General features: G+C 34.3%; 1 long non-coding RNA gene across 1 annotated transcript; it reads right to left on the bottom strand.

Moving 5' to 3' along the window:
* Positions 1 to 4,781: 4,781 nt before the first annotated feature.
* On the bottom strand, positions 4,782 to 11,391 carry LOC125261969. Its single transcript, XR_007183485.1, has 4 exons — positions 9,925 to 11,391; positions 9,528 to 9,615; positions 6,400 to 6,476; positions 4,782 to 5,275 (listed from the first exon to the last, which is right to left on the bottom strand). It is a non-coding gene; the product is annotated as an uncharacterized LOC125261969 (long non-coding RNA).
* Between the last annotated feature and the right edge of the window lie 28 nt (positions 11,392 to 11,419).

Below are 11,419 nucleotides of genomic sequence, written 5' to 3'. Positions count from 1 at the left end.
TAAGTAAATATTCTAGAGTATGTTAACTAGAATTGACATTAAACTAACTTGATATTTATTACTTAATTTACTTGGGAAGAGTTAGATTTCTGTACTTTTAATAGATTATTAACTTAATATATGCCTAAAAATAAGGCAATCGGTTTCCAAACTTTTTTCAAGTAAACTGAACTTGTTAGAATTTACAGTGTGGTTTTAATCCAAGTAGTCCTCGCTGCAGAGCAAAATGACCTCCAGCTCCACCTCTCTGCAGCTCAAGGGTGGAGCTTAGCCTGTTCAATGGGTGGAGAGATAGGGTTATGGGTGGGGTTAGGGTGTGGTTGGATGATGTAGCTCCACCCATCATGCCCACAGCAGGTCGAGAGAGGTGGAGCTGGAGGTTACGGTTTGCAGTGAGTAGCCTCTCTTTTAATCTGCCATTTTAAGATATGGAGAGTGAGACCTAAAAAAAACTATGTGCATTTGGCTTCCCCATTTTCTTCAAGTAAAGTTAGTATAGTTCACTTACACGAGAGTTCTAGTAACTAAAAAAAGAACTGTAGAGAGTACTTAATTTACTTTAAATAAAATTTAATTGTTACCATTGTTCTGGTTTGCATGCTGAATGTTGAAATCTGTGTGTGACTCAAGTGCTGTCAGCTATTATACAAAATATTGTTACTAGTACCCACTTAAATTTCAAAAGATGTTCATAACAGCAGCACAAAAAGTTTAAAACATCATTATTCACTCTAAAAAAAATGCTGGGTTAAATATGGACAAACCCAGGGATTGGGTTGTTTTCACCCAGCCATTTTTTCTACCAATTTTGGATTTATTTTTTTAGCCAGCAATATATTAATATAGTAAAAGGCATGCTTTTGCTCACCCCAAATAGGGGCAAATTTGTGGGGTATTTTAAGCTGAAACTTGACCAGACCAGAGACTTATATTACATCTTGTGAAAGAGGGCGTAATAGGTGCCCTTTAACCCAACCTGCTGGGTTTGTCCATATTTAACCCAACTTGGATTGTTTTTAACCCAGCATTTTTTAGAGTGTTGATTATGAAAACTAAACATTCCGCTAAACAACATCCAGTTAGAAATCAGATCACCTTTTAAAAGTGATCTATTTATTATTTCTTTTCCTTTGAAACCACAAACTGTGATTTCTTGCACATCTGCACCAAAATGAAGAGAATTACAAAAACAAACAAAAGGAACATGAATCAACATAATGGTACTTTTTAGGCAAGGCAAGGCAATTTTATTTGTATAGCACATTTCATACACAATGGTAATTCAAAGTGCTTTACATGAAGAAGAATAATAAAAATAGAACATAAGGAATAGAAATAACAGTAAAAACAGAGAATTTTGATCTCTGGATGGATGAGCTAGGAAGTCTTAGGGAGTTTTTTGTTGTTGTTGTTGTTGTTGTTGTTGTCCATCAGAGTGGATCTAAATGGATCAGGATTTTAGGAAAATCAACATGAATTTATGAAGTCAGCTTATGTTTTCTCAAATTATTCAGTTGTATTGACAATTAAAAATTACAGATGACTTTGGGAAAAGAGTGAATCCAACTGCCGATGTGAAGGAAATGGGTAAAAACAAAAGTCTATTAAAATTTGCTCCATCTCATTGCTCCAAAAACTCCATCTCATTTCTCCTCCAACATCAAAATCGTCCGACATTGTTTTACCTTTTTTTGTAAAGAGCGTTTGACTTAGTCTTTGCGCGTTCACTTTGTAGAAAATGATCAATCGTTAAGATAAGACCCTTATTCCTCGGCTGGGATAGTGCAAAGTCCTTTGAAGCTGCACTGAAACTGCAGTTTGGACCTTCAACCTGTTGGTCCCCAGTGAAGTCTTCTATATGGAGAAAAATCCTGGAATGTTTTCCTCAAAAACCTTAATTTCTTTCAACTGAAGAGAGAAGGACATTCACATTTTGAATGACATGGGGTAAGTAAATTATCAGGAAATTTTAAAGGGTTAGTTCACCTAAAAATGAAAATTCTGTCATTAATTACTCACCCTCATGTCGTTTCACACCCCTAAGACCTTCGTTCATCAAGTTCAAGTTTTATTTAGCCATTTTAACAATGCAGTTGTTAGGAATTTGTCTTGGTATGCTCACATAGTTAACATAAATGCATTGACACAGCACACACATATACACAGACATGAACAACACATATTGCACATTAGGTGTTGTCAACTGGTTATAGACCAGACCATAAAGTGCTTAGTGCAAGCAACACAGCCAGAAATCAGTCCACAAGTTTATAACCTAAATCAAACATTCAAGCATCAAGCCATGTTTAAATATCGTATAGCTTGGAGGTAAGTGCTATCTCTGAAGCGTGATGTTCTGCTGGTGATGCTTCTATACCTCTTCCCTGATGGCAGAAGAGTGAACAGGTGATGTGCTGGGTGGTAGGGGTCGTTGGTGATGTGATCTTCAGAACACGAATTAAGATATTTTTGATAAAATCCAATGGCTCAGAGAGGCTTCCATTGCTAGCAATGTCACTGAACCTCCCAAGATCCAGAAAGAGTTTTTATAAGTCTACGTAGCATAAAATGGCAGATTAAAGGTCCCGTTCTTCGTGATCCCATGTTTCAAACTTTAGTTAGTGTGTAATGTTGTTGTTAGAGTATAAATAAAATCTGTAAAATTTTAAAGCTCAAAGTTCAATGCCAAGCGAGATATTTTATTTAACAGAAGTCGCCTACATCGAACGGCCAGTTTGGACTACATCCCTCTACTTCCTTCTTTAATGACGTCACTAAAACAGTTTTTTGACTAACCTCCGCCCACAGGAATACACAAGAGTTGCGTTTGTAGAGTGTGTTTGTCGCCATGTCGTCGAAACGCTGTTATTTTCATCCCGCAGTCCAATCACCGGGTCTGATTCCGGCTCAAATTGATAGGGTAAAATTAAAGACATGTTTACAATAACACTGAGCGCGTGCATCTCCACGTTATGGTAAGAGGCGTGACCTTTCCAGGCAAGGTTCGCTAAGCTGCTGTCGAATCACAACACAGGAACCACTGGCACAATCAGAACTCGTTACGTATTTCTGAAGGAGGGACTTCATAGAACAAGGAAGTCATCAGCCCGTTTTTATGACAGTGGAAACAGCGGTATACAGATAAGTAAATTATGTGAAAAATACTGTGTTTTTTTACACGCGAAACATGAACACATGTTATATTGCACACTATAAACACAATCAAAGCTTCAAAAAACCACGAAAAACGGGACCTTTAAAGCCATGTTGAGAATAATAGTATTTAAGATGTTTGCAGAACACAATCTAACACTGTTAGTTAAATGGAATTTCTCATGTAATCTTACTATTAAATCTTAAGTAAGATAAGTAAATATTCTAGAGTATGTTAACTAGAATTGACATTAAACTAACTTGATATTTATTACTTAATTTACTTGGGAAGAGTTAGATTTCTGTACTTTTAATAGATTATTAACTTAATATATGCCTAAAAATAAGGCAATCGGTTTCCAAACTTTTTTCAAGTAAACTGAACTTGTTAGAATTTACAGTGTGGTTTTAATCCAAGTAGTCCTCGCTGCAGAGCAAAATGACCTCCAGCTCCACCTCTCTGCAGCTCAAGGGTGGAGCTTAGCCTGTTCAATGGGTGGAGAGATAGGGTTATGGGTGGGGTTAGGGTGTGGTTGGATGATGTAGCTCCACCCATCATGCCCACAGCAGGTCGAGAGAGGTGGAGCTGGAGGTTACGGTTTGCAGTGAGTAGCCTCTCTTTTAATCTGCCATTTTAAGATATGGAGAGTGAGACCTAAAAAAACTATGTGCATTTGGCTTCCCCATTTTCTTCAAGTAAAGTTAGTATAGTTCACTTACACGAGAGTTCTAGTAACTAAAAAAGAACTGTAGAGAGTACTTAATTTACTTTAAATAAAATTTAATTGTTACCATTGTTCTGGTTTGCATGCTGAATGTTGAAATCTGTGTGTGACTCAAGTGCTGTCAGCTATTATACAAAATATTGTTACTAGTACCCACTTAAATTTCAAAAGATGTTCATAACAGCAGCACAAAAAGTTTAAAACATCATTATTCACTCTAAAAAAAATGCTGGGTTAAATATGGACAAACCCAGGGATTGGGTTGTTTTCACCCAGCCATTTTTTCTACCAATTTTGGATTTATTTTTTTAGCCAGCAATATATTAATATAGTAAAAGGCATGCTTTTGCTCACCCCAAATAGGGGCAAATTTGTGGGGTATTTTAAGCTGAAACTTGACCAGACCAGAGACTTATATTACATCTTGTGAAAGAGGGCGTAATAGGTGCCCTTTAACCCAACCTGCTGGGTTTGTCCATATTTAACCCAACTTGGATTGTTTTTAACCCAGCATTTTTTAGAGTGTTGATTATGAAAACTAAACATTCCGCTAAACAACATCCAGTTAGAAATCAGATCACCTTTTAAAAGTGATCTATTTATTATTTCTTTTCCTTTGAAACCACAAACTGTGATTTCTTGCACATCTGCACCAAAATGAAGAGAATTACAAAAACAAACAAAAGGAACATGAATCAACATAATGGTACTTTTTAGGCAAGGCAAGGCAATTTTATTTGTATAGCACATTTCATACACAATGGTAATTCAAAGTGCTTTACATGAAGAAGAAGAATAAAAATAGAACATAAGGAATAGAAATAACAGTAAAAACAGAGAATTTTGATCTCTGGATGGATGAGCTAGGAAGTCTTAGGGAGTTTTTTGTTGTTGTTGTTGTTGTTGTTGTTGTTGTCCATCAGAGTGGATCTAAATGGATCAGGATTTTAGGAAAATCAACATGAATTTATGAAGTCAGCTTATGTTTTCTCAAATTATTCAGTTGTATTGACAATTAAAAATTACAGATGACTTTGGGAAAAGAGTGAATCCAACTGCCGATGTGAAGGAAATGGGTAAAAACAAAAGTCTATTAAAATTTGCTCCATCTCATTGCTCCAAAAACTCCATCTCATTTCTCCTCCAACATCAAAATCGTCCGACATTGTTTTACCTTTTTTTGTAAAGAGCGTTTGACTTAGTCTTTGCGCGTTCACTTTGTAGAAAATGATCAATCGTTAAGATAAGACCCTTATTCCTCGGCTGGGATAGTGCAAAGTCCTTTGAAGCTGCACTGAAACTGCAGTTTGGACCTTCAACCTGTTGGTCCCCAGTGAAGTCTTCTATATGGAGAAAAATCCTGGAATGTTTTCCTCAAAAACCTTAATTTCTTTCAACTGAAGAGAGAAGGACATTCACATTTTGAATGACATGGGGTAAGTAAATTATCAGGAAATTTTAAAGGGTTAGTTCACCTAAAAATGAAAATTCTGTCATTAATTACTCACCCTCATGTCGTTTCACACCCCTAAGACCTTTGTTCATCAAGTTCAAGTTCAAGTTTTATTTAGCCATTTTAACAATGCAGTTGATAGGAATTTGTCTTGGTATGCTCACATAGTTAACAGCAATGCATTGATATGAACAACACATATTGCACATTAGGTGTGTCAACTGGTTATAGACCAGACCATAAAGTGCTTAGTGCAAGCAACACAGCCAGAAATCAGTCCACAAGTTTATAACCTAAATCAAACATTCAAGCATCAAGCCATGTTTATCATATTGTATAGCTTGGAGGTAAGTGCTATCTCTGAAGCGTGATGTTCTGCTGGTGATGCTTCTATACCTCTTCCCTGATGGCAGAAGAGTGAACAGGTGATGTGCTGGGTGGTAGGGGTCGTTGGTGATGTGATCTTCAGAACACGAATTAAGATATTTTTTGATAAAATCCAATGGCTCAGAGAGGCTTCCATTGCTAGCAATGTCACTGAACCTCCCAAGATCCAGAAAGATACTAAAGACATTGTTAAAACAGTTGACGTGGCTACAGTGGTTCTACAATAATTAAATACCTTTTGTGTGCAATAAGGAGAAAGAATTGTTGGTTTAACTAATTGTTTCTTTAATTGTACAAGACCTGTACTGACATTCTTCCAAATATCTTCCTTTGTGTTCAGCAGAACAATGAAATTCATTCAAGTTTGGAACAACTTGAGGGTGAGTAAATGATGACAGAATTTTCATTTTTGGGTGAACTAACCCTTTACCTTATTAAATAATTTGAAAATACATTAAATAATTTGAACTATAAGACAATGACATGATATTGCCATCAAATGATCAATGTTATCAGAGAAAGCAAATCTATGGTTCAAGAAAACTCAGTGAATTTTTTAGGTTAACACACAGGTGTGATTAATAAAGCAATGGCGCTATCTAGTGTTCATTTTAAGTATGACATAGGATTGTAAGCACAGAACTGCAGATTACAATAATGTCAATTGGTGGCAGTATATACTTAGATTTGGCTGGGAGGATGATCTTGCTGTAGGCCCTCTGCTGGAGGCTTCTGTCACTGTCCTCACATCAGCAGTCCTGCAGATTTACTGAGGAATTAGTCCAAACCACTGATGAATGATGACACTTTAGAGATCTGTTGAACTGTACATGACTTCATGAATGTGTTTTGCACATGAATGCGCATGCACATACAGCATATCATGAAATACTGATGTCTATATAATGAAATAATGATTAAAATAAATAAAAACAAAACATTTCTTTGCTATTTTTGTACAAAACAAAATACACTGCAAAATGGGAATGAATAAATGCCTCATTTAAAACCGTATCACAATTTTTCTTTTATTCCCGCTTTTATATGTGTGCATCTTATACCGGTACGTATTTAACTAAAACGAGCAAGATGTTTATCATGAATCACACTTTCAAGGAAAGCACAAAGGTTAAGCGTCGGAAAAAAACATTCGGAGAAATGATTAAATCACTCTTTCACTTGTAGTGTCTTTTATATGTGATGCACATTTGATGTGCTTTTATGACTAATCACACCCTCTGTTTTTGTTATCAATAATGTTTATGAACAATTCAATAAATGTATAAAGTAGGTGCAACAGTGAAAAAGTCCTAATGAGAGAGGAAGTGTGTTTTTAACAGTATTGAACAGTAGGTAAACAAGCCTACATGATGACAGATTATAAGGCTCATATTATAGACCAAAGTCATGCATGTGCTACATTTCTCTCTCTCGCTCTGCAAGCTGCAAAATGTGCAAAAATGTGCATGCATCAGTCTTCCTGTCCTCATTTCTGTCACCCACCCACACACACATGCGCAAACACACACATCCTGTCTTGCTTGCCTCACACAAGAGAAAAACAACCACAGACGTCTGTGACGTAGACAGGAAGTTTTATCATGTCTTATTTCTGCACAGCGCCCGCTTCCTGTGGAAAATAATACTAACCCTTGATTCAGATCATCCTACTTACCTACTTTCAAAATGATGCCAGAGGTTAGCGTTAAGACGTTTGAGGTGACAAACATAATTACTGTATAATAAGAAATATACAGTAACTGTTTTTAAATCACAATTACTTTACATAATTTATAGCCTGGGTTTTTGCATTATTACAGCACCATCATCATGAAACATTTATACTTGTGCATGTAGTAAAATAATTATGATGTGAAGTGCTCAATAAGAACAGCATTGTATCTCCTGCTGCAGTTTAAACTGTTCACTGCAGTCCTTTAAACAGCTTAAAGCATTCATACATTTCATTATATAGTGCAATAGATTTTTAGATGCATTCAGGTCAAAGCAGCATGAATGTGACTGTCAAAGACACGTTGAAGCATAACACTTATATTTATTTGAAATGCATATTCAAAACTGTCAGTTTTTATCTGATGTCAGGGGTGGATAGTATCAGGACACAAATTTCCATTTGTGTTTCTCTGTTACTTTTGGAAAAAGAGTGCGAGATTTTTCCGTGTGGGTTTTTTTTGTGCAACTTTTTATATCATGCAGAATTCACCTATACTTATGCTTTCAATATTAAAATGCAGTGCCATGTGTTTACTACACTTGATTCAAATCTATTTTTATCACTTTTACTTTGCATAATTTCTAGCCTGTATTTTTTCTGCATCATTATAGCACATAATGAAAAAGGACTGTACATACATACACACATACATTCATTTATATATGCATTTAAAGATAATGCTGCAAGATCATTTTCAATTTTAGTTCAAAACCCCTCTACCTAATCTTGTCTTAACAGATGGACCTGTCAAAAATAGCTCTAATAAAATAAAAGAATAACCTAGTTAATGTTCTGTGTAATTTATATTTCCCTCGAACAGCTCCAGTTAAACATTATTCTGATATTATCTCTGCACATTTGTTTCTGTTGTGCTAAAAAATAAATAAATATGATTTTATTTATTGTATTTATTTATCATACTGCTAGTCAAGTTAGAAGTAGTTATGTTGCTGTTGTTTAACAACCAAATTTAACAATTTTGTTTTTTTCAGTTTTTAGATTTTGGGCTTTTTGGCTTTTAATAAAGTGTTTTGTTTTCCGACTAGTGGTCAGAAAACATCCAAAATCCACCTTTAAGCATTTTATTTTTTGGCACTTTATCTATTTGTGTCTATAGATTTCAATTACAATACATAATTTTAAAGGCTGTTTTCTCAAAGTGATTTTTTTTTCTTTAAATCGATATTCTGAAGGTTTTTACAGAGGGATTTGTTTGTATATAATTTGCCAGATTATATACATTTTATTTAAAAAAAAAAAAAAATTGTGAACTTTTTTTTTCTGTGATAAAAAGAGATCCACTCTGTAAAAACCTTTGACTCTAATATGTAAAAAAATAAATAAACAAGAATTCTGAACCTGACTTCATCCAATGTTCAGATTTTTGTAGTAGAAATGTATGCAAATTAGCTCATTTTTAAGTAAATATTTATATATGCCTCATTTGCATATTTAAACATAACATTTAAAAAAAAAACTCATATTACAAAAAATGTTTGCAATTTTTATCGTAATCAATCCACTGGGGAAGTATGCTGATAACTATTAGTTCATGTTTTTTCCTTATTCACCTGCAGTGTCTCATCTGATTTCTGATAAATCCCTACTCATTGCTAACATTTATTACTAAATAGAAACTATGGGTAAACTTTGTTTCGCAATTAGTTTTTCTTAATTTGCATATTTACTTGCAGTCACTTTGAAATCCTTAATCAGTTTCTCATTCTTTCTCCTTTCAGATCTGAAAAAGAGCCAGTCAAGGGCCTTAGAGCATGTATTGTTTATCTATTAATCAAATATTGTGCTGTGTCAATATAGGTCACTCATTAAGCTTGCATTTAAAGAGATGTCAGCTTGCTTAAAGTTGAAAAAAAGAGGATACAACATTGTGACAAAGTTGGTAGCCAACAGAGTGATCATTGTCCTGCCCCTAAAATATCTCATGACAATGAACGTTTTTTTTTTTTTTTTTTGTTCAAAAGGTGTAATGAGATCATCCTGACCTCATGTACAGTATTTAAGGTCACAAGGCTGTAGTGCAAGGGGTAGACAGAATGACAACAGACACACTCACCTCAATGAAAACAGAATAATGGAACGTGAGTCACAATGTCTTAATTCAGACGATCATGTCTTCATCTGCTGTATTGAATGAAGACAGCCTATAAAAGTAGCTGGACTTTAATATACACAAAATGAATAATAAAAAAAAAATACACACTCTTAAAAATAAAGGTTCTTTATTGGCATTGATTGTTCCATGAAGAAACATTATCTTTCAATTACACAAAGCATTCTTTATAGTGGAAATAAGGTTCTTTAGATTGAAAGATCACTGTAAAGTTCTTTGGGAGCCAAAAATGCTACGTTAATAACATTTTATCATCATAGACAGAGCACAATTTTAAACTTCTTTAAGAATGGTGTACAATGCAGAAAAATATGAGATTACATAAACAGGCTTTACCAACCTTTATTCCATGAAGAACCTGCATGCTCAAACCTTGCGTTGCGAGATGATAATATATTTACATTTAAATTTTAATTGGCCTATTTATTTTTGCAATCCTCGAATGAAGATGACACAGAAAAACATCAACAGGAAGTGTGAGTGATTTTGTTTGCGTGGAAAACAGGTGCTGTGGATGTGGGGTTTATGTCTGTGTGGGGTTTACAGGTACAGATCTGACAGCTGGTCTATCTCGAGAGCTCGGTTTTCCGCTTCACACAGCTCTGGTTTTAAACCATGGAAAACGCAACACACTTCCCGGATGATGTGGACAAGTTTAGAAATTTGGGCGTGTACTTTTTTGCCCGTTATTTACAGATGTTGTTTTTTTTTTGGTTCAACATATGCTTAGTTGTATTACTTGTGGTTTTTCAGTACACCCCAAAAATTTGAACTCTCAGATTTTCATGTTTTTAAAAGTATCAACAATTATATATTGCATTTTTGCATAACATATACAGTGTGTATAAATGCTAACACTAAGTCACAAAAGTCACATAATTTGACCTAGTGCAATCCAAATTGAAAATGAGTCTGATCCTGAATGCAAAACCTGTTCTCAACACACCAAAATAGCCAAAACGTGCAAGTATAACATTATTTTGATAGTCCACTTTAGACATTCTACTAATTACAGTAAATTAATGTCAACTACCAGTCATTACAGAATTAGTAGACTGTCTGCTTAATATCTGCTGACACTTTATTTTGATGCTCCCCAACAGACATTCTACTGACTATAAGTAACTTTGCGACTATGTTAACTTATTCTACTAACTCTAACCAAACAGTCTACTAATACTCAAATGAGAGTTAGTTGACATGTAGTTGTAAATTAAAGAGTTATTTGACATGTAGTTGAAACTTAATGCAAGTTATTTGACATGTAGTTGTAAATAATTGGGATTTAGTTGACGTAGTTGTAAGTTGATGAGAGTTATTTGAATGAATGAATGAATGAATGAATGAATGAGGCATTTATATAGTAGTTTGACATGTATTTGACATGTTATTTGACATGTAGTTGTAAATTAATGAGAGTTATTTGAATGAATGAATGAATTAATGAATTAATGAATGAGGCATTTATATAGTAGTTTCACATGTATTTGACATGTTATTTGACATGTAGTTGTAAGTTAATGACAGTTATTTGAATGAATGAATGAATGAATGAATGAATTAATTAATGAGGCATTTATATAGTTTGACATGTATTTGACATGTTATTTGACATGTAGTTGTAAGTTAATGAGAGTTAGTCGACATGTAGTTGTAAATTAATGAGAGTTATTTGAATGAATGAATTAATGAATTAATGAATGAGGCATTTATATAGTAGTTTCACATGTATTTGACATGTTATTTGACATGTAGTTGTAAGTTAATGACAGTTATTTGAATGAATGAATGAATTAATGAATTAATGAATGAGGCATTTATATAGTAGTTTCACA

The sequence above is a fragment of the Megalobrama amblycephala genome, unplaced genomic scaffold (genome assembly GCF_018812025.1).
Source record: "Megalobrama amblycephala isolate DHTTF-2021 unplaced genomic scaffold, ASM1881202v1 scaffold540, whole genome shotgun sequence".
NCBI lineage: Eukaryota > Metazoa > Chordata > Actinopteri > Cypriniformes > Xenocyprididae > Megalobrama > Megalobrama amblycephala.
Note: the sequence above shows the minus strand (reverse complement) of the source record. Positions and strands in the feature narration are given on the sequence as shown.